This window comes from Anas acuta, chromosome 4, assembly GCF_963932015.1.
Source record: "Anas acuta chromosome 4, bAnaAcu1.1, whole genome shotgun sequence".
NCBI classification, from domain to species: Eukaryota; Metazoa; Chordata; class Aves; order Anseriformes; family Anatidae; genus Anas; species Anas acuta.
The window spans coordinates 15012623-15037669 of NC_088982.1; the positions used below are offsets into that span (position 1 = coordinate 15012623).

General features: G+C 36.9%; 1 long non-coding RNA gene across 1 annotated transcript; it reads left to right on the top strand.

Moving 5' to 3' along the window:
- Positions 1-362: 362 nt before the first annotated feature.
- On the top strand, positions 363-20052 carry LOC137855619 (uncharacterized). Its single transcript, XR_011095854.1, has 4 exons — positions 363-485; positions 5558-5672; positions 16330-16394; positions 16939-20052. It is a non-coding gene; the product is annotated as an uncharacterized lncRNA (long non-coding RNA).
- Positions 20053-25047: the final 4995 nt, after the last annotated feature.

Consider the following 25047-nt stretch of genomic DNA (forward strand, 5'->3'; position numbering starts at 1 on the left):
CCTAGCTGAATTTCCTTGCTATCTGTCTGCACAAGCTCTCTATGTATTTTTAAGCATCTGAAATTCACTCATCAACAGAATAAGGTACAATCCTGCTCAGGAGTTGAACCTGTTATTCAATGATTCTATGACTGAGCTATATAACAGTTCTAACACTCTGAAGTGTTTGAGCCCTCTTTACTTCTTGCTCTTAGCAATTTGGGCTGCATAATACCTACATTTCTTCTAGATATTAAGAGTGCAAACCCAAGTTTGTGTCTCATTGTAACACCATGTGAGGTTGTGGTTCTGGTGCTGAAGTATGCATAATATGTGCACTTGTAGAAAATTTAGGTGAACATACATCATGATTTATACCTTCCCAGAGATATCTGATGCTGCATCATTGTTGTGGGAGAAGAGCACTACTAGCTTAGAAAGACAGGTACAGCAACCTCCACCGCTCCTTTGCTTCTGCATTTCAGATGTCCTCCACCTATTCCAAGGTACTGTATATTGTGAAGTTTTCTTTACAACCAAATGTTTTGCAGCTTATGTATAGTTTCATATTTATAACATATATTGCCTATCACTACTCCACATCTTGTCAGTGTGCCATAATAATAATAATAATAATAATAATAATAATAATAATAATAATAATAATAATAATAATAATAATAATAATAATAATAATAAATTAAGAAACACGCACACAAAACACCAAACCACACAGAGTAAGAAGGCAGCCCTTCTCTAACCCAGTGCTTAACCTTTTTGCAGTTTGGGCCATGTGGCACCTGGAGGCATTGGCTGTGCTTCTCCAGCTCGTTCTGCACATAGTTAACACAAGGGAGCAACAGAAAGTACAGTAGTATTTAATAGGTTCTGAGGTGCACAATACATCTGAGTAGGAACAAGTGATAACCTTGGATGTTAGAGATGCTTTGGTGCATATACATTTTGTTCTGAGTTTCCGTCTAGAGGATCTGTACTGCTCAAGCTCTTCCCTTTGTCCTTATTCTCTTAAATTATTGTGTGCCTTATGTAGCAATATTGGGAAGAGATTAAATAGAACAAGTGGAATCCTCTCACATATGCATAATCCAGCATCTGTTTTGAAACAATTCTTTTCAAGCAATATATTTTGAATACCATGTTCATTTTATGAACATATTTCTTCACAGCTTTGTTATTCATTCAGCTAATATAAAACCAGTGAAAATAAGGACCAGATGCTCAGCTGGAATAAAATTTACACCAGCTGAAGATCTATCCAGAGTTACGAAAACCTCCTATGGTGAAACACAGATGAAAGTGTCAAGCCACAAAATGTTATTTCCTATCAGTCTGAAACCATGCAGAAAAACAAAGATCTGCATGGGTTCAATGGAGAATTATAAATAAACCTTCACTTATTCAAGACATTTCATGAGCCATTTTTCATCTCCTGACAAATCTGAGATATATTTTAAGTCTCTAACAAAACCATAATGATTTGAGGCTTTGTAACAAAATTTTTGCATTTGATTTTTTGCAGGTAATGGTCCAAGATTATTTCACTTATTCTCATCCACTTCCCTACACTTTGAGATTATTCTGTACACAGACAGAGAATATGTATATATTTATACATGACAAATACTGTTTGTTCATACTGCACATCTAAGATCAGATAGGCCCAAAGTATGAGAAGGTTTTCAAATGAAATAGCTTAATCACTTCCATATTCTGCAGGTCTATTTTTGGCAATAATACTAGGCTCTGGTTTGCACATGTATTTATTTAATGACAGTCTCTGTTCTTAAATTGCCAATTGTATTGCTGATTTTCTTTTCATGGTAATAACCCAGGTCTTTCACAGTCTTTGTATTAGCTTGTTGTCAGGGTTGTTGTTTTCTGTGTTGATGAGGGTGGGGGTTCTTCCTTTTTTACCAAAGGTTGCATTCATCAACCTGGAGAAAAGGCAGTTGTTACAGACTTTTTTATTTTATTTTATTTTATTTTATTTTATTTTATTTTATTTTATTTTATTTTATTTTATTTTATTTTATTTTATTTTATTTTATTTTATTTTATTTTATTTTATTTTTTATTTTTTTTATTTTTTTGTGATTAAGCCCCATTCCTGCAAAGACTTATCCATGTTGCTTACTTTAGAGATGTGATCTGTCCAACCAAGATGAGAGGATTAGCATTAAGGACCAGTATAAATCTTATCAGTTTAAGAATTTAAGTAACATTATATATATATGAATCTAAAGGAATTGATCTAGTGATAACTGCACATTAAACAGTTTCAAAGTGTACTTTCAATTATAGGAAGATTCATCTTGAGGTAAAGTTCTGTGCTGGAACTTACAAGGTTTGGGTCAAGACCTGGTTATTCCCCAGACTCATGCAACAGCTTTGAGTAAATCACTGAAGTCCAGAAACCCAGAGTCATTCAGCTTCCTAAATTCCCTGTTTCGAAATTTCTCAGATTTAGGTGCCTAGATGTTCTTGCATAGGTAGACAAAATATCTTGCAGCTGATTTCAGTGAGGTAATGAGTGCAACCCATAAGGAAGGAAAGTGGAGGTGCCCTAGTGTATCTGTGGTGTTAGCACATGTTTCAATTCCTTACCTATTAAGGAAAAGCAAGGCTGAATCCAGGTACACCCTGAGTCTATCAGAGTAGGGTTCATTGTCATTAGTCTTAAAGATGTTTTCAGACACAATCTTTTTACAGATATCTTAGATTATATTTAATCTAGCTACTAGGTGGTCTGGTCATGCAAGTTGACAATAAAAATAAAGATGAATGGTGAAATCAATATTTAGCTACTCTTTAAATATGGTCTTGTAAGTATGTGCAAGCTATACTCTGTGTCTGTCTCCATTCATGTACATTCAGCACTACTGGGCTGATTATACTATTTGTAGTCCGGAGAATTGTGGGAGGCTAAACAAAGTTTTGTGAGCTCTCCCCACATATGTCTTCAGCCAAACATGAGTCAGAGCTGCACTGCTTATTACAATATTATTAGCATAAGTTTCTTTAGCAAAGTAGTAAATAATTCATAAGGAAATCTGCAAAAGCAAATGTTTGTCTTTTCTCCCACTTTCATTGGGTTTGAAGAGAATTGTTCACTTTCTTCAAATATTTGGTTTAAAAATGCACTAAAAGTACACTGTTTTCCACTCTACCTGGCCTGTGAAGTTTTTCTTTTCTGAGTAAAATATTTGAAAATGTGGTGCAATAGAGAAAGCAAGGATAGTGTATAGAAAACTGATGTTCTTAATCTATTCTTAAAAGAAAGCAGGGCATAAAAGATAGAGTGGATATCACCTTGCAAGTACCTAGCACCAGGTCTGCACTGTTTTTAGACAGCTAATTTCCACTGAAGTTTTATCATATGCTTGCACACTGGTTTAAAACAGCGCTTTGACACCTGTGCCGTAGTCACACAAAGCAGAGAAAGTCAGAGAGCAAATCCCCACTCTACTGGACACTGTAAAAATTAAAGGGAAACACTGTTCACCAGAGTGCTTACAGTTTTATCCAGTTCCTCTTAATCTAATTTCTGCCAATACCTAGCATTCAATTGTGATGCAGTACCTAGCAACATAATTATGGAAGAAACCCCAAAATGTTGACTTAGAAGAGGTCTGTGTCCTGTAATGGAAGAATGTTCTTACTTTTTTCAGAGTTTCAAAAGGTTATCTCAGTTCCAAAGAGTAAGGATGCCTCCAGACTGCTTAATTTGACAACCTAACATATGTCCAGCCCTTCTGCAAGCCTCACACAACATGTCATCCTTCTGGGAAGAAAGAGGCGAGTGACACAAGCAAACCTTAAGGAAACACAGTTTGAGCAGATGGTGTTAATTCCAAAGTCAACTCATTTACCTAAATTTGGTTCATGTCAGGAGGGACAAATACACAAGATGGTTGGGTCAGTTTGAACTGTCATTTCCTAGAGTAGGTTTTTCCAAACAGGGGTGAACTTTTCCATTTTAGTTTGAAATGTCAAGTTCAACTAAACCAGGTTTAAAGACTGCCACATCTGAATGCAGGTCAAAGCTAGAAGATGAATTTGTTCTGCCAGTGCGACAGCCAGTTTCAGACTGACTTTTACATGCCAAATCCTCACAGACAAGAGAAACATGAAGAATTTAGGGAGAGAAGCAGAAATGGAGTTATTGTCTTAAATGATTCATGTGTTCACATTTCACCTGAGAAGAAAAAGAACTTTTAAACGTTGCTAAAGAAAATATAACTCATGGGAGAATATTTCTTAACCCAAGAGAATAATTCTATAATGAGGAGGTTTAAAAGTCACCTGGGAGGTCAGTAGCCAAGGGAGGACTCATCTCCTTTGATTTTAGCAGTTGAGAAGGTAAGCAGCCAGCCTAGGTTGGGTGTCCATGCTCCCATGATGATTAACAGAGGAAAGGGCCTGTCTCCAGAGGCAATGTCTGGGACATGACTTTGTCTGGAACCACTCCTCATAAAGGTTCTATTTCTTTGTGCTGAATCTGGAAGGGAAACTGAGCATTGTCTTGCTCTAGTACTTATTTATTACATGGCCAAAAGCAAGATAAAGTATGTTTTACCCTCAATGGAAACTTTATATTCCAATTAATAAACCAAGCTTATAAAAATACAATTTCACTTCTGCTATGTTCTCAGCCGAAGCCTCACATGTGTCTTAGCTGAACCTCACAGCTTGAATCTTTGACAGCTTCTCTTCCATTGTAAGTTTGTACAGCACCAACCACACTGCTATCAGACAAATAAAAAGAATAATAAAACTCAATCATGCTTGTATATATAGAAGGCCAATCAATGTAAACACAGGGTTCCTCTAAACAGGAGAAAAGCGGAAGCCAGATGGCATGAAATCATTGATAGCTGTTTCATAAACTTTTCCTGCAATCAAATCTAATTGAAATAACACTAGATTGTAGGCTTTAGCAGGTGGGCAGCACACACAGCTGTTTCTGCTAGATGATTTCCAAAGAATACATACATAAAACATTTCACAGGGACTGACATACGGGAAAAAAGGTTAGCCCAGATGGAATGCTCTCTTTCAGGCTTTATTTTACTGACAGATTTCTGAAGCCTGACTCCTTAAAAATATGAACAGGAGCTTTTTTCTGATACTGTTGAACCGATTACAGTCATATATAATATGGTTGGGAGCTATGGCTTGGTCATGTGGTGCCTTCAACTGCAATCTGTATTTCAAGGAAAGGCAGAGCAGAGAGGGACCTCCTAGTGTCCAGTTTATTGCTTTGCACTGAGGTAGGATAAATATAACTGAATCATCTCTGAGACATGTTGCTGTTTCATAAAAATTCCCCAAGGAAAGATTCCACCAGCTTCCTAGCTAGTTTATTGCAGACTTTCCTTGCAATAAGAGTTAAGTATTTTATTATATTTTATATCCTAACTTCTAGTCCAGTTTTTAATACCATTAAGCAAATGTCCACACAAGGTTAAGCAGAAATAGTTGATGTCTTTCTTTGTTCTAATTGTTTACATATTGAATATTCTATCAGTCATTTCTCCCCTTTCCAGCTTTTCTGCAGAATCCCACTGCAAGATGCACAGATGACCTGCAAGAATGAGGAGGATTTTCACCAAGAATTCAAGCATCTGGCTATGGCAGGGTTTCCCATGGCTGACCAGAAATCTAATTCAAAGGTTTGGTCTGAATTTTACTTTGAACTTCTGTTTGCATTGGGAACTAAAATGAAAAATAAAAAATCAACAAAAAACAACCAACCAACCAACAACAACAACAAAACCCAACAACAACAACAAAAACAGCCAAAAAACTGTGGAGATGGCAGGGAAAATTGGGAAAAAAACAACTTATGTGGATCAAATGAGAGCCTTTGGAAAGGAGAACAAAATGAAAGAAAATGTGTAGGTCAGTGTGTTCTAGATGGATGACAGAGTAAGACTACTCTTCAGCAACAATTATTCACACAACTCATGATCTTTATATAAATATAATACATAAGTATCAACATGGTCTTTTCTATTATTAATTGCATCAGAACCTGTGTTTTTAACACTTCAGTCCTAAGGATCAGAAGCTCTTTCTCTCTCAGTAAGACCACAGTTTTTAGGAAAAGATTGATGTTTTTCTCCCTACCTTTTGGGTCTGTGCAGCCCTTAGCACAATAGGGCTTGATCCATAACAGAATGAGTAAGAATGAAAGATTCAGTGAAGCATTTGTATGCTTTAGCAAACTAGATCTCCATCAGCCCATTGTGGGGGAACATCTACCGGGAGTCTCAAAGTACTGGTGGTAACTCTTTTAACAGCTGCACAGCTGTATATTGCCTTGCCCTGGAACTATATATACAGGACAGATCAGGACAGAAAAGCTGTCATACACACAACTGAAAGAGCACAACAAGGTACATTAAGATTGATCCATTCCCAAATCAGACATGAGCTAGCAGGTTTACAATATTGGCCCTTAGTAACAACATACTCCATGTCAAGGAAAACTGCAGGAATAAAACAAGTTTATCAGTAATTAATAATGGGCAACATACCCTTGGCTCCCAAAGTAAGTGAGAATATTGAAGGGATCATATTCCCCCCTTATATGAACAATAGCACATTGATCCTATATTTCAAATCAAAAGTAAATGGGCTGGGGAGTGAATAAATAAGAGTGAAAGGTGTAAGAGAAACTGGTTGGTAAATAATAAGAAAAAGGGACTTCATGCTACTCTCCCAGCTCTGAATTATAAATACCTCTTTTGTATCCCTCCCCCACACACATGTACATGTATTTGTACAGTCACAATTTCAAAGAGCTTGCAAATGGTTTGGTCAGACACCAGACCACTAAAGATAAAGAGAACAATTAAGAATATTGCATAACTGAAAAAAGAGCATAAGGGAAAAATAGCATAACTGAACAGTTACATTACATGTAAACTATATTATTTAATAATGATCTGTTGGGCTACAGGAGTCCTTGTGGAAATTCCTTTGAAAATGTTCATTCTGAGATTAATAGCAGCTAACCTCCCCTTCCTGCCCAGTATATTAGAAATATAATATATACTGGTAGTATATTAGTTAGGCCAGGAACAGAGGAGGGGAGAGAAAACATCATTATATCACTACACAAAGTCCTAGTTTTAAATGCTAAGCATGACTGTGGCCACCCCAGTTCAGAAAGAAAAACATGTAATGAAAGGCAGTAAGGAAGAGGTTTGAAATGGGTTCTGTCCAAAGAGATATTAAGCAGAATTGCATTTTCTAGCACATGGAAAAAAAAAAAAAAAAAAGTTTCTGGTTTATAAAATGATGAATGGCAAGGAGAAAGGAAGGAAGGGAATGATGGTTATTATATCTCATAAGACTAGAACATGGAGGCACCAAATGAAACTATCAGACTGCAGGCTTTACACCAAAAGTACTTCACATAATGCACAACCTGTAATGCCACTGCCACAGGATGCTTTGGAAGCCAAATTATAAACGGGCTCAAAAAAAACTCAAGGAATAAATATCTGATGTGGGTTGGTAAAAATGGCGGTGTGGGTTGGGAGGTCCAGACCTGCAGAGGTGTCCCAGGGAGGTGCCTCCATGGGTTTTCCCTGTTCTCAGGCTGCGTAGGAGTGTTCTGTAACCTCTGTCAGAGAACGGACATGGAGCCATACAGACCCTTGCTGCTTCTAATGCTGCTGCAAACACAGCTTTTGGATTAGTCCAGAAATTAGGTACAGTCCTCCAGTGAAACAAACACTCTCCTTGGAGAGAGAGAAGGAAGTAGACAGCAGCAACATGGAGCAGCAGGAGCAACTGTACAAAAGGTAGTGAGAATCAGCCCTGGGGTGATATGACTCTGCAAGAAATCAATGAGTATGAAGCAAATGCTTTTAAAGGCACCCATCTCAGCTCTGTGACAGACAAACCAGGAACACTCAGAAAGTATCAGTTACAAAAGATCCAAAAGAACAGTTGATTCCCTGTAGGGGAGAAAACAAAGTGTTTACAAAGACACAGAACAGTAAATCATCAAAGTGTTATTTTGAAAATATTTCAAAAGTAATGTTCATTCCTACATTTATATGGAAGACACAATAAAGATAGGAAAAAGATACAGGCCCTGCCTTTAAGGGCATTTGGGCTGAAGCAGATATATCATGTCAAGTAACAACAATAGCAAAACATCAATGAGGGAAAAAGAAGGTTCTGCAAGAGAAGCAGAGGCATGAGCATTATATATATCTTGTTATTTTGGATTAAAAGGAAAAATATTAATCATCTTGTTTATTGACTTTGTCTCTTAGGCTACTTATGGGGTGTATTTTGAGAGTGGTCTCATGGAGGCTGATTATGAGAATGGGTTTGTAAGAAGCAAAGGAAGACAAAAGGAGAAATGAAAATAGAGAACAATAGACATAGAAACAGGTGAGACCTCATACAGATCCTCACACTACTTTTAATAACAGCTAGTTCTCATATAGAGTTTTTCAAGCGTAGATTCTGAAGTGTTTGAAATTGAAGCCGGAGACAATTTCCTCATATTAAAAATGGAGAAATGATTTGCTCAAGGTCACTCAGAACAAAAAAAAAAAAAAAAAAAAAAAAAAAAAAAAAAGCACCATATTCAGGCAGAGGATTCACAGCCTCTGCATACTAGTGTCATGCTGCCCACAAGCCAAGTTAATCAGCTTGGACCTGTCAACTGTGAGGCAATGTGTTAGGAATTAATTTATCAACTGCTCTCTACATAAAAGGCATGCTGAAATACCATATCAGTCCATTTGTAGGGAGAATTGTCCTTGGTGGGGACAGTTACACCATGCAGGGGTTTACTGGGGGTAAGAAGAGAGTTTAAGCTCTCTTCTCCTCCTTACTGTAAGTAATTGATGTAACGTGAGTATCCAGATGTGTGACATGGTCTCAGCAAGACTAGAGACATTAAGATATACTTATGCTGCCTGGTTAAGACCACAGCCAGGCCACTCTCATGGTCAAATACATAGTCAGTTCAAATGATGATTTGCAATATATCCTAAGAAGACAGGTGATCCCCAGAGTCTGGAGGTGTAGCAGACTACTGGCATGCTTGGGTCAGACACCTGGATGTAAGGGAGAGCAGAGTGCCATGCTTACAGATCATCTGAAAAGTGCTCTTGCAGTGTTATAGATGTACCGGCAAGTCATTGCACATGATCTTTTGGAGGGCATTTTAAATGCACAAATTCTGCTGTCTCCCAAATCATACAGGATGGCTCCAGGCCTGAAACTAGTGTCTGAGTTATTCCTTTTATTATAATTAAATGATTCTTTGTATGAGCAGATTAACTGTTTAATTGCTCACAATATATATTAGCACTCTTGAAAAAAAAAAAAAAATTAGTTCTTTATTATAGGTAAAGTTCAAGATTTCAGATTTTTTTTTTTTTTTTTTTAAATAGTGATGGAGAAGCTATGAAGCTATGATGATAATATTTAATTGCCATCACCAAAATGTTATTTTTTAACCAGCTAGTTAATATGACTGGTCTTTTATTTCTCATTCCTTCCAATGAACAAAATTATATTGTATCTCAAAATGTAGCATCTTTAAGGAAGAAATAACTATCTTATTTATACTGCAGCTAGACCATGAACATTTATGGCAATAATGTTACCCTAATTCCTTGCCCTACTACAATGGAATTTCTGCTTGCCTACTTCATTGCAAACTACTCAACAGCTGCACTGCAGATGTAGTCACACATGCATCTGCTATTGCTGTCTCCCAGCACTGTCTGGTCTTCCATACCTCAGGAGATGGTCCTGCTTGTTTTTTAGAATGAAACCTTGACTGTTTTAGGTCTACCAACTTTAAATGAGCCAAATATAATTCATATGAATAGATCTACAACTAGTAGCAAACATTGTTTAAGGTACATTGCTTATAGACCAAAATGTTTTAATTGATTTAACAGTCACAGTAACAATTTTAATATTTATATCTGTGTTACTGCTGTTGCTGTTCTTATCATGGAACAGTTTATTAGAGAGCATATTTTCATAAATGTGCAATTTCAGTGGCTTGAAATATTTTGGATTACATTTGCTTTAACATCAAGAACTAGTAGCAGGAATTTTCTCTGCTGAGTTAAGTATCGCACAAAATTGTTTTGACCAACATGTATCATCATCATCTTTGTGATTCACTGCTAATCAGAAAACAAGTGGCTGCAGCACCATACTGCAGACATGAAATCCATAAACTATAGAAGACCTATTGTAAGGAGCAAAAATGATTTTCCCTCTGTGCTTATCAAAAGGTAATTCTAATGTCTTGGCTAATGAATTCCACCCCAGCTGTGCATGATCTTATAATTACATGGTTCAGGCTCCACATCATACAGTTTCTCCAGTGAAATTTTGCAGTGATTCTGACCATAACTTGCCGGAGTATTTGCTTAAAATCAGGTGTTTTGAGTGCCCAATGAAACCACCTTCAGTTGCTTTAATGGATACCTGAATACATACACGATCATTACCATATTTACATTCAGGCAGATTCTGGCACCAGTTTGATGAATAAAGATCATATTGTGGAAACTAATTGCTGTATTTGGAATTAATGTATTGATTTCTTCTAGAAATGGTTATTTAACACATAGTGTCAGTGGCATGAGACCTGATTTCGACACACACAATGTATAATCTTAAGAGAAAGAAATCCAATAAAGCAACCCCACAGAGCTAATAGTTGGTAAACTATACTGTATATATATATTCCTAATCAATAACCAATTTTTTCTCTAAAAGCTATGGTTTATCATATCCTTCTGGATTCTAGTTTTTCCATTATGTTTCCAGCAAAAGTTCTCTCTCTGCGACAAAACACAGGAATAATACGTACCCATGCATCAGCCATTTAGCTGTTAACAAACAGAGATAATGGCCATTGGGAATGTAAAAGCTAGACTACTTGGCTGCTCTGACAAATGAAATCCAGGAGTAATGAGTCACACTAGATGTGATTCTTTAAAAAGAAACATTGGCAAAATCTCAGATTTTAAAATAACTTTGCTGAGATCAAGTGGAGCTGTCTTCAGCCATGATGAAAAAGCTAAAAATGAGTATCTGACTGTGCAGATAATTCCAGCAGCCTGGCAGCACTCATTTGCGAAGTAGCCTAGCCTGATAAGATGCTCACACTGATGCTAATACGCGCTGGATGGTGTGGATACATATTGCATAATCGCTGCATGCATGGCACATTCATTCATACAGAGCCGTCTGTGGTTATCAGCTTAGAGAGATGATAATGTGCGTGCCTGTGAGCCAGCCTCTGCCCTGGGTTTTGGTTTGCTCTGCAGTGCTAAGCAGACTGCAGAGTGCTCACTTTCCTGAGCAAGAAAGGCCAAACACTTATTCCCCTGCAATTCTAGCCATATCTATGCCATTTTAGCAGTGAAAGGGAAGGAGACCAGGGATGGAAAGTGGGTCTTCTTCAGAATATACAAAGTACACAGGTCTTGACACAGATTTACAAGCTCTGTTTGTATGGATAGTAACTGAGAAATCGCCTATGTAGTGTTTTTTTTTTTTTTTTTTTTTTTTTTTTTGTACTGTGCTGTTTGCTTCACTTAGTCAGAAGTAAAACTCCAGATTTTCATTAAGTTTTGTGGTTTTGCTCCATTTGAATGTGTACTAAGCCCAACCACTTCTCTGCAAGTTTTCAAAATATTTTTTGAGTATGATGCTGTTGCTGGAGGAAATGCTATTTTTCATTTCTATGTACCTCATGACAGCTCATCCCCAAGTTGTTTGTGATTCAGGTACATCTAAAAAAATTATTAGAATAATATAACATTTCTCATCTGTCTGCAAAAATAGTGCATGCAGAAGTTTACTGCCAGAGAAAGACCTACATAACTTTCTGGTTCAACAAGAAAATTTCAAAAAAAACGAAGTTCAGGGCTATAGGAAAAAAGCCTACCTGTCATATCATATATCTTTTAGGCTTTGAGGAAACACGCATTAACCAGTAGAGGCAAAGCAGTGAGCAGAAACAAATAAAGTGAAAAATCCCAGACACATTCCAGTTTCGTCACAGTGGATTTCTTGCAGAGTTCTCTTCAGGCAGACTTTCTTTTGACTCCTAACTAAATGATCATTGCTAGATGAAGTCAAAGTTTGCACTTCAGTGCTTTGCTTCACCAGCATACAATGGAAACCAATGACACTGCTGACTGAAATAATTTTATTAGGCAGCAGAGAATTTCTCAAATGCTTAAATTAAAATTGCAGCTGTTCATACTTGTTTTCAGTATTACATATATATATATATAGTTTGTATCAGTAAAGAAATTCTAGTCACACAATAATGCTGGGCAGTGTTGTGCAAAATACTGGTATTTTACAGATATGTCACACTACAGAGATTGATTTGGAAAACTCAGGTGAATGATGTATAAAATGTAAAGCAGAAATGTCACTGATCACTGATATAAGTATTATATTCAGGAGCAAGCAAAGATTCAGTTTTACTGCCAGACAAGTTTGCAATACTTCCATTTTATCTAGGCTACTTGTGCTTTCTTAGCAGAAAATTCACATTAAATAACATTAAGCAGAAAAGAAGAGACTACGCAATAGTGGAGTTCTCTGTAAAGGTTTTATCACTGGGAGACCGGGTTGCCTGAGTTATTCATTAGTTGGAATATGGCAAATTTTTCAAAGGGAAACAAAAGATGGCAGAAATAATATTATTGAAATATTCTTGCATTGGTTTTTCATACATATTTCTCTAGATTCCTTTGTTATTATGAGACCAATCGCACAGATCACAAAGGAAGAAACCAATGCATAATCAGCACATTAACTTCTGGAGATTGCCTCTGAAGGGCCTGCTGAAATCAATAGGAGTCTTTCCTTTGATTTCACAGATTTTTAGATTTAGTCATTAAGATTAATTCATTAAGATTGTTTTTAAAGTCAGGACATTACACAACTATAAAGAGTTCTCTGCATCCTATTGTAAAGCCAAGAGTGATCCCTCTGCATGACTATAAAGCAAACAGTATGATCATCAGATATCTGAGTGAATATTTTAATGGCAGATCAGAGGCATCTTGTGTACCTCTGCCTGAGATGCTACCCATTGTCCTCAGAGGGGAGGCAGGAGAGAGGATATGAGTGTTCTTTGCTCTTCAGGGTCCTTGCTGGATACGGATACATTTTGGTAACTGTTGCTCAGGTGACTAGTTTTTGAGAAACGTCCCCAGTGAAACAGATAGCAAACAGAGAGCAGAGTGAGGGTGAAATGATCAAAAGTGAAAATTTGTCAAAAGTATAAGGATTATTAAACATATATTTATAATCTATCAGGAAAAAAAATGGATAATGCAATCCCATGATACATCAGGCACATTTTGGATGAGATAGTCCTTCTGTAGGTTTGGAGGAAATGCTGACATGTCATTGTGTCCTAGGAACAGAAATATTGAAAATGAAGTGTAAGGCTATCTCAGCTAATGGAATACAAACATGGTTAAATGTGAACACAGTCCTGGAATTACAGAAAATAAGAATTGAAAATAACTCAAGGAGTCATCCAGTCATTCCTCTACTCTGAGACTAGGTGATCTATTCTTATGTCATTTGTGACAAGTATTTGCCCAAACTGCTCTTAAACATTTCTCAGATGGGGTTTCCAGAGCTGTCTGGACATCTCTCCATCTCTTCATTACCCTTTGTTTGTACACTTTCTTATGCCTGCAATTGCCTTGCTGTAATTTAGGAGCATCTGTTCCTATCTGACAGGCAGACACAAGGAAGAGCTCATTCTCTCACTCATCTAAGGACTGTTATTTAAAATTCTAGTCTTCTGAACTTGGACCAAAAATATCCAACACCTTCATTTTTCCCCATATGTCCCTCCTTAATCTTTATCATTCTCACTGCTGCCCTTTGGTCTCTCTCCAATTAGCACGCATCTTTCTCCAGCACCTAAGCTGGCTACAGGACACATACTGAAGACATAACCTTACTCAGAAATCTTACTGTTACAACTGTTACTTAATGAGTATACACACGTATTTGTTTGCCTTTTTAACAATCACTTTTTCTCTTTACTTTTTATGGAGACTTACTTTAAACCCCAGTTCATTTCTGAAGATATGCTGCCTTTCCTTCTGCTTTTTGCGCAGTTTATTATTCCTGCAAAAAGGCAGAAATTTTCATTTTTTTCCTTATTGCATTGCATTCTATTTTTCCAGACTATTTCTCCAATTTATCAACACTGTTGTAATTGTTATCCTGTCTTATCAAACACGTATTGCCCGACTGGTGAACTTAATACAAGTTTTCTCCACCCTGTCTTGCAAATCACAAACAGAAACATTGCATAGTGTTCAGGACAACTCCTGTAAACACCCCCTCAGTCCATCCCTCAAATTTAATCATGAATTAGTAATACCTACTCTTTTAATACACTTCTTTCCAATGAGTAATGTATTAATCTAATAATTGTTTTCATCCAGTCCACATTCAGATGCAATCAATTCAGATGCAATCATGCATCTGAATGTCCAGATGTGTATTTAATTCAAGATATGAGACATCTACCAGTTTTTTCCTACCCAGAAGACCTGTTAGTTATCCCATCACTGTACAATCATTCCTTTCTTTCTCAAAGTTCATATTTAATAGTATAATATGTATGTGACTAAACTTCAGTTCTGAGATAACCTGTAAAAGGGCAATCAAGGGGAAAGAGATAACATTACAAGATAATAAATAAAATTTGTTATCTAAATCCATGCTTTACTCCCCTGTATTCATGCTTTCACAATAATTGCAGACACTAAGTTATGATATCTTCCCTTATCATCAAACACTTTTTGCTTTGTCAAAGCAGAAGATGTGCCTATTTAGAACTGTGCTGGCAAACTCCCTGAAGATCACAAACTGGTCTGGAAGACTTCTGAAAGACCATCACCTACAGAAAGTGATGAACTAACTACCAGTTTTAATACAGTACACACCTGGCCCAGTTTAGTTTTATAAAAATGGTGATAGCTGCCCAAAGCATGGCTATGAAGAATCCCCTGGAAAATACACTCTCTATAATGAACATCTAAATACAGTTCTTTCATGTTCTTTCTCATCATCAACCTGTCGAGATTTCATCTCATCAGGCAAGCTAATGGAACATGGATTTTGTTGAACTGTAGCACTTTCCAAATGAACAAACAAAAGTCAATAGCTGGCTGCTAGCTCATGAGGGGAAACTATGGCAGAAAGAAAAATTGTGCACCTTGCTCAACTGAGTGTATGCCTAAATGGCTGAAACATTATTTCAGTCTTGAAGTTCTATCCAAAGCTTCTCTGAAACTCTTGAAAAATTGTCAGAAATTCTAATGAATAGCTATTTTGATTTGATTTTTTTTTACAAGTGTTTTTCCAACTTAATTAAAACAACAGAAAAAAAAAAAGTCTTTTTGATACCTATCTTAATATATTGGAGTGGTGAAATAAAAATGTTATTTAACCATTTTAAAACCTTAAAGAAGTTTGACTTCAGTGTAGGGTCCAAAATTGCAAAGGTTAAAAAGGAAACTGTGTAAGTCCCAATTCATTGTGATGAACTGCCGTGGTGATACTTAGTGATGTAAAACTGGAACTAGGTGTTCCAGTTTTATTTCTTTCATTAAAAGCAACAAATCCATGGAAGTAAAATATAGAAATTTCTTGGTGGAGGGCTGAGAAGGGAAAGAAACAGACCACAAGTTTTGGAAAGCTAAGCCAGCACTCACTGCTGAAAGAACTATTGGAGGACAACTTGTCAGCAGGTGTCATCCCATGGGCGGCAAGAGCTACACTGGAGAGCTCTGAATATTCCCTCTGTTGCCTGTCATCTGTTGAAGTAGTTATACTTGAAATGCATTTTGGGAAATCCTACCCCAAACCACTATTCATGAGAGTAGCCCGTGTATTTATCTTTGAAGATAAGTCCTTAAATCTCTTAAAAATATCTCATAGTCTTTGGGGATACCTGTAAATGCTGAAATATTTGTGGCAATACTTTTCCTACATTCCATGAACAACAATAAAGGTGCAGTGAATTTGCATTTTGAGGAGGTGTCCTAAGAAGACTGGGTCCTCTACCACTGGTTTTGCCCAAGTGTCCGCATATCTGGTGTTGGGTCAACAAGTTTTTAATGGTATCCCTCCACAGTCTCTAAGTCACTTCTATTTGAGTCATCACAGCTCCTCAAAGCTGTCTCTATGTCACTGCAGCTCTGTCCGTCATCTGAGCGGGCTCTGGCCTTCTCCTAATCTCAACAGTGTTTTCTGCTTTTAGCTCAGTGACAAGAACAAGGGCTATCCTCATGACTGGATGAAACCTTCTTTCCCACCCACACCTTCACAAGGTAATAACTTTAGCTGAGGTACATTTGATATTTGTCTCTTTATTTATTATCAAAGAGGGTTGATAGTATGCAATTAAGTCCAACTTTCAGGTCATGAAGTATAAGGGTAAAAAAAAAAAAAAGTGGCCCTATACATCCTGACATATAACTGCTCTATATGAATACTGAGAAATAGAAATACATAAATATTTTAGAGATATTTGTAGTCATCTGTAACAGTGCATCTATATGGCAGATATAAATCAGCCTAGGTTTCAGAAAAACTTGCTATTTTCTCTTATGTTTTATTCTCAACTCCTTCACTTGCTCAGTGCTTTTGATTAAAGTTTTTTTATTATTATTTATTTTCCACAGTTCTTTCCCAAATTTATTTCCCACTCTCCTGAACTGAAAATAGTGCCAAAAGTCATAAAATTTGGAGTTTGTCCATCACATTTCATCAACATATTTTTGGATGAAATTTCAATTGATTTACCTCTTTTTCATAAGCAGATTAAGCTTGCATTTAAAAAGTTTCTTTTATTTTTCTTTCTGTTTTCCACAGACTTTCCTCATACTTCCCTTTCACTAGAAGCCAGGCAGTTTACCTAAACACAAGATCTCCTCTGCAGCTGTCTTTGTTGTTGGAGGTACAACCCAAACCTCCACAACTGAGGGGGTCCACCATATCCTCTGGGCTACTGAAGATAATCCCATGTGAGAGCCCAGAACTAGGAAGTGAAGAAAGTCTGTTATGATGCACAGCTGGTACCACACTGCAATTTCACTGAATTTCACTGTCAAATATTCACTTTTTTTTTTTTTTTTTTTTTTTTAAACAGGCAAAGGTCTTTGTTTTCCAAAGAAAATGTCAATTATAACAATGTAGAGAAGAATCTCCACTTTCTGATAAGCATAATGGTAATTAGGACCACATACCACAGAAGCCCTAAAGAAAGGACAAGATGTCCCTCCTCACTTTTGAGGTATTTTAGATCCATGACACATTTCTACAAGTAGTAATGGTGAAATATAAATTACTTTGGTTGAAAATAGGTCAATATGCCACTGATGTTGCTAGTCTGTCTTTTGTTGGTGGTAAAGGCATTCTTGATTTTCCTTAATGTTACTTTATGAGAGATAATATACAGAAATCAGAAGTACTGCTGTAATTGCTGGTTACCATACCACCAGCAAGGTACCTCTGAAGAGATATATTAAACAACTTCTTTTTAATAACCTCTTTTTTTTTTTTTTTTTTTTTTTTCTTCCCAAGGGTAATGTAGTTGAAAACAACTTTCTATATATCAGATGTTGACTCTTGTGGGATTATGGCTAGCAGTGATAGATTTTAACATTCAGTGGGCTAAGCTGAGAATTTATGCTGGTGAATTTATACTGTGAAGATTCAAAGAAGTGAGACATTACTCACTCTTAGTTTGGCCCCATAATATTAGACTATTATTCAAAAAAGGCAAAAATATATGTCTAGGTTGGGGTATCATAACAAATTAGAAGGCAGGGATTGCCTTTGGGAGTGCTTATTATTTTTCCTTTTAGCCAGTTCCAAAGTCTTTGTAATTTATTCTAGGAATCACAACCAAACTTTATTCCTCTCAATTCTTTCACAAATGATTCTTCACTGCAGAAATACGAGATACATTTTTCAGTTTTGTTTTAGGCTGACAAGTTCTTTTTGCTCTTGACAACTGATGACATATATAATAACAACAACAAATCTCTAAGACAATTCTCCCATACTCCCTGTTTTGTTGACCAGCCCTTGAGGAATACAGGAGAAGAGTTAAGAATATAAAGTGGTTTGACCACATAGCAGCAACCCTGGATCCATTTGCTTCTGAGCCTGTTTTTCAATGTGCCTCTCTTGGGGCCCTGCAAGCAGGTCCTACAATACCAAGAAAGACTCCAAACCTAATATTTAATTTACACAGTGTGTCCAGTCCACACGGGCCTTTGAAAAGAGAGGTATCACAGACAGGCTGACTATAATGACAGTGTCTCTTTGGGGTAAAAAAAGAAACATGAGGACTTCCACTTATGTTCTGGAGAATCCTACCAAGAAGAAGTAGTGAAAAATAATTAGTAAGTCCTTTTGTGCCCAGAGATACTTTTTACAATTTTTGAAGTGTTATTTATGAATCCCTCCTCTCTGAATGCTTTATTTATTTGCACTGGGTCTTTCAGCTAGCACTGTTTGCTATTTTGCTTGAGGTTATATCAACAGTCTGATAGAGAAATGCATGCCAGTAAGTGTCAATGCCCTTCTTGGTAACATATTCAGGTTTCCTTAGGATGAAGTCATCCCACAAACTTTAGTTGCTATTACTTTGGGCAAAGTTTAAAGAGATCTGCCATTGCACTAAAAAAGGCTCTAACACAGAACTAAATGACGCCCCCAGAAATGTTGCTAAAAGCATAAATTGAAAGAATATACTCTATGGTATATCTTCCTTGTTAAAGATGGAGAACATCTGAAGTGAGGATTTTTATTTTTGGCAAAAAAGGACCATAGACTAACCTGTTGAAAAGTCAGCACATCTTAGCTTCTCAGTCTGCAGCCTGTTAAGAGTTCTGGGTAGTGTAGTCTAAAATGTAAAGGCTTCAACTAACTTTAAAACTCCTCACAGAAACCATTGAAAACATTACTTACTAAAAAAATACCATATGAAGAGGGTAAAAGAGAAGGTGCATCCTGTGAAGCAGCTGTTGGGTATCACAGAAAACTCGTCTGGTTTATACTGACAAAGGTAGTACAAGATGTCATATAGAATATAACAAATATAAAAACCTATTCAGGTTCCTTTTTGTTGGGTTCCTCAGGATACAAGCAGATACTCACATTCGCAATCACTTTAAAAATTATGGATGTAGATAAATTATAGTAAATGAAATCTTAAAGAAAAGTTGAAAAAAGAAAACTATTTTCCAGACTTTTTTTTGCTTCCCACATTAAAGATGTTTTTTAAAGATTTGTATGGTTTTCATGATGTGTTTTACATAAGCCAAGACAAACTTTGTTATATAACCTAAACTAAAATCATTTGCTTTCCAGGTAACTGCAGATTGCTTGTGAATGTAAATTGCAAAGGTTTGCTACAGAGATGACATTAACTGTTACTGTAAGTTTTGTTTCAGGATGGGCCAATACACAATACCTTCAGAATTTAAAAAAAAAAAGAAAGAAAAAAGTTTAAAGAACAGTGGTTCTGTCATTTTATATTAAGTATCTGCAACAGGTTCAACAGCTGAAACTCATGGGATTATCCAGCTTTACAGTCCCTGCTGAGTAAGCTGAGCTAGGAGAAAGCTTTGTTTCTGACGGAAAAGGTGCCACCATAGCCCCACAAATCAAACACATTAGGATTTACGTTCTTTCCTCTAAGCTAAATGGTCACTTGCTGCACTACATAAACAGCAAGGAAAATACTCTTTTGGCAGATGCCTTGACCTGCATGAGTGGAAAGCTACATAAAAGCTTCTGAGAAAGGCCTGATTAAAGCTGAACACAGAAATTTTCCCTTGGAGGTTGGTGGTGTCAGCAGTTTTGGATAATCTTTGTCATATTAGTGGCATTTGTATTGTATTAGTGAGTTCTATAGCTTAATTCAACATTAAAAATACTAGCACAATGTGAGTGGCTATCATTCTCCATCTGACATCTCTATCCTGCAATGAACTTTTAAAAACCATTAACATAATAGTTAGTATTAGAAAAATTATTCTGATAAGTAAAGCAGGGGTAAAAAAAAAAAAAAAAAAAAAAAAGGAGTTTTAAAAAGAGCACTAAAATCAAAGACTCAGATATATTTGGGGAAAAAAAGAAAAGAAAAGAAAAGAAAAGAAAAGAAAAGAAAAGAAAAGAAAAGAAAAGAAAAGAAAAGAAAAGAAAAGAAAAGAAAAGAAAAGAAAAGAAAAGAAAAGAAAAGAAAAGAAAAGAAAAGAAAAGAAAAGAAAAGAAAAGAAAAAAAGAAAAGAAAAGAAAAGAAAAGAAAAGAAAAGAAAAGAAAAGAAAAGAAAAGAAAAGAAAAGAAAAGAAAAGAAAAGAAAAGAAAAGAAAAGAAAAGAAAAAACCACCAACTTTATTTGCCATTGAGTGGTACATAGAAGTAGAGGCTTTTGTCAGATTGTCTGCTGATTTCTTTCACTCTTCCCAGAGCTCATAAAAGTCTATGCAATATGACCTGAGTTATGGAATGGAACATACACTTATTAAATTTGCAGCTGACATGAAGCTACGAAGGACTGTGAGTAAATTGGAGGGTAGGATTCAAATTCAAAAATCATCTTGACAGATTGGAAGAATGGGCTGAAAAGAACAAGGTGAAATTCAGTAGAGACAAATGCAGCTCTCAGGCAGGAGGTCTCAGCTGTAGAAACTAAAGATAGGGAACTGGCCAGATAGCCATTCTGCAACTAAACATAAGGGCTTATTGAGAACTGCAAGTGGTGGTCAAGTCCCCCTAGCTATGCCCCAGGTTTGCAATAACCTTCAGGCAATAACCTTCTAGAAAGTTGCAGACCAGCTGGAGAATATTCCAGAGACACAATAACAGTCAGAAGTCAAGGAAGCATTGCACCGAGATCAAAGGGATCTAAACAAGAGGATGATGAGGGTCATGATAACATTTTCAAGTGTGTATAAGGTTGTTGTGAAAGGATGAGGAGGAACATCTGGTACTCATTGCCACAGAGTATGGGACAAGAAGCTAGAGGTTTAAATTACTAGAAGAAAAATGGAAGTCAGACTTCATGGAAAGTACTGCAAGTGTAGAGATAGAAAATCAATATAAATGTTTTACTGATGAAGGCCAGAGGATCTCTAACATTAGAGGTCTTTAAGGACATTATACTGTTGCAAAACAGCCTGTCCTAACAAATCTCTCAGAAGCTACTATTCTGGAGAAGTGGACTAAAGGTTCTCCTAATACCCTTCACAGTTGTATCCATCCATGGGTCTATGAATTACAAGAGACCACGCAACTATAATGATCAGGTAACACTGCATTACTTCAGGGGAAGTGCAGCATGTCTCAGGTTTCAGGAAGGCAAATATTTATCAATGACTTCTGAATGATGCACAATTATTTAGAAGTATGTAATACCAGAATTTCTGTTATATTTTAATCACTGGCTCTACAGCCAATCCCTCTGCAACCCAGTTTTTTAGTCTCTTGGTATCAATCCTCTATCTTTTAAATAGCTGTAACTCAGTGCTATCATGAGGTTTCATTAATGAATGCTTATACTGCATACAGAAAATCCTGGATGAAAGGCGATATAAAATTGCAAGTAACTATCCCTTATTTATTATGACCATGGTTCCAGTTTTGTTAAATAGCATTTGTTCTTTTATATTAAGAACATGATTTTTGGATGAAGTTGAAAACCAAATTCAAAAATTTTTGGTCTTTAGACCAAAAATATTCCCAGCACTATGAATTCAAGGCTATGGCATGAAACACTTTGTTTGCAAGGATTAGCAGCATGTAGACCAGAGAGCTGGAGATCCCTGACCTCTGCAGCGATGGAGCCATAACTCCTTACTTGTCAGCTGCCTCCTCTCTTGTAACAACCTTCTACCCACAGCAAACATGTGCCACAGTGCACATTTGAGCAGCTGTGACCTGTACTGGAGGTCAGCTGCATTCCCAGGAACCCAAGAGAATTAAAAGGCAGTGTAATCTCGTCCTCCCCACCTCACAGTGTGGTCTTGTGAGCCCCAGTATCACCCCATCATTCTGCTATCCAACAGATCTCTGCACTGCACACCTGTTCTTGACACTAGTATTTTGTCACCTACAAGAGTTGCATTCACTCCACAGATTCAAGTGCAGTCATGACTGTGACATAGATAAAGTAGTTTATTTTCTTTATCTGTCAGTCTTAAGGCTGTAAAAGTGCTTGAAATTTGTATTATATATGACGCAGAGCACTTAGTTACTTTTGTGGTATTTATAGCAAGAAAAGCTTAACCTTTAGAGGAAACTAAACCAGATAAAAATCTGAGACGGGCTCCAAGCTGACACCCATGTGCTTTGACACAGACTAGAGTGATGATTTGGCCTTCCTGAGGCTGAGACCTAGAGTACTGAGATAGGTTCCTCAGCTCCTTATTCAGTGTTTAGGCAGAATAAATTACATTCTAGAAGTCTTTAAAATAATCAGCACTTCCAGCAAAGAAAATCCCTAAGGCCAAAACATGGAACAGGGATTTGCCTATAACAACACAGCAGGAAAACTCTGAGAATATAGTCATCTCCTAAAGACAGCACTTTTCAGGTGCTTGCATCTGTTCAGAACTCATTGAAGCAAAGAGCCTGTGACCTTTTCTAAAGGAAGCTGAATGGAAATGGCTTACTGTTTTATTTTGAAAGTGTGGGTAGTGACAATATTCCCCTTTTCTTTGGTTGCCTCAGGGCAGTCCAGTACTAATGTGCAAGTAAGGCAGATGCTAATTCTTTCTCAAAAAAACTGCCAGTGATATCAAGACAGCACAATGCAACCTCATCTCCCATCCCACAACAGAGAACACAACTAATCCCAGCCTCTTTCACTTGAAGTCATGGCTCTGTGCTACTCTGGCAGTCTTATAAGAGCCTCTTTAAACAGGGGACTTGCCTAAAGCTGGCTTTAGCTCCACCATACTTCAGGATTGCTAACATAAGCAATATGAAATAAGGTTATCTGGTTAAAAGCAGGATGGCAGGATGATTGCTTTCTAGAAAAGAGTGGAGATACTGAGGCCACTGTTCCCCCAGGCAACCTCTTGCTGATAATGAATCTCTTGAACCTACCGATACTAGTCAGAGGGTAAGTAGTCCAGATTCAGTCTCCATGTTTCCCACCTCCATAACTATCATGTTAAAACACCTTCTAAGATGGTGGTATGTTCTTTATTTTCTGTTCAGGTAAGCAGAAAAATATTCAAAACCTAGTCAAAATATATGGTGCATTTTCAGTTGAATCCAATTTGATATGCCTGTAGCCAGATCTTTGCTGGACAAATACATAAATCTAGTTTCTGTACAATGATGAACTTAGTTAAGATAGATGTGCCATGTCACAGAACTGTCAGGTCTAAGATTCTTCTGGGCATGGGCTCAAGGGAGCCTCTGTTTCCCAGCAGCTGGCATGTGGATGACCATGGAGTCCAATTGCCTTCAGGGATAAGTAGCAAATGAAGAGAGGACTCAAGGTCACAGTTTTATCACACAGGTATTTGTGCAAGACCTACACCTGATTGTATGCATACAAATCTTCATGAATCTGCCTGTAGTAGCTTACATTGAATTGACTTTATATATCAGACTGGGAAATCAAGACTAAGTTGGGTAAGCAGCTTTCCCAAAGCCAGCGTGTTTTAGGCAACAAGTTCCTCAAGTTAGCCAAGCAAGACTCATTGGATTTAAGTTCCTCATTTGAGGATTTAGACCTAAGGAACTTGGCCTAAAGAAACTAAGGGAGAAAGCTTGGAATAATCAAGAAGCTCTTGACCCCTGGCCCAGCATCCTGCTACCCTGCTGGTAGCTCTGCTTGCCTCCCTTCAAGGGAAAACAAAGTTCACGTGAGTGGAACATTTGTGGGAATTAGAGCTATTAGAGTGTATTCACTATTTAATTTCTAGGAGTAAGCACTAAAATTAAAACACAAACAAAACCCTACCCTTATTCATGTGATTCTCATGAGAAAGTAATTGGTCCCCTATGGACTTCCTTACATAGATTGCACATGACAATACCAACACACACAAATTAATTAGATGCTTGGCATTTCCTCTTTCAGGAGATTATTTTTTCATAAGTTATATTAAAGTATTTTATTGAATTAACCCTTAAATATCTTTCCTGTAGTGCCCTGGCCCTTGCCACTTTCTTTCACCTGAGCACCTTGCTCTTAATCCATGAATAATGAAACTGAGCAATTATGTACAAGTAATGCCTCCTGCTGCAAAGCCCCGAAACTAATCTGATGGGGTTTTTCTCTTCTACTTCGGAAAGTCTGGGCACCCCTGAGGGGAAGAAGGTGATACTTGCCTTTGGTAATCTGTGTAAAAGGCACAGTGAACATTTCACAGTATTCCAGTTGCTCAGTTTGCTTAACCTCATAAATATTTTATAGCAGCCTAATGGAGTGCAAAAAACAGAATTTCCAAAATTTTTACCCACTGCTATTGTAGTCACTAATGAGGAAAAATCAACATTTATTTATGGTATGACAACACTATGTGGTTCCTTCATGAGCTATATAATTCTTATATTTTTCACCTCACCAAAAAATTTGTTTCAAAGAGACCTTGGGTGAATTTTGCAGAGCTGCAGTTGTGAACACAGAGGTGAATCTACAGACACAGCTACAGCAGATGCTTTTACTACTGTTCATTAACTTTAGCTCTGCTGCCATCAGAATTACATAAGGAACATAAAGGAAATTAAAAAAATAAATAAATATGACTCATGCAATTTGATTTCTGCTGTGTCATTTCCCACTGTTTTTCTCTTTGTACCTCAACAGGCTGGCAATCAAACAGGCTACTGAGGTCACAGTACAGAAATGAATGGCAAGGGTTCAAAGTTCAAAATCTTTTTCACTGCCAAATAGAATTACAAGAGTAACATTACTGAGGCTATAACAGAAAACTCCTTCCAGCTTTTAT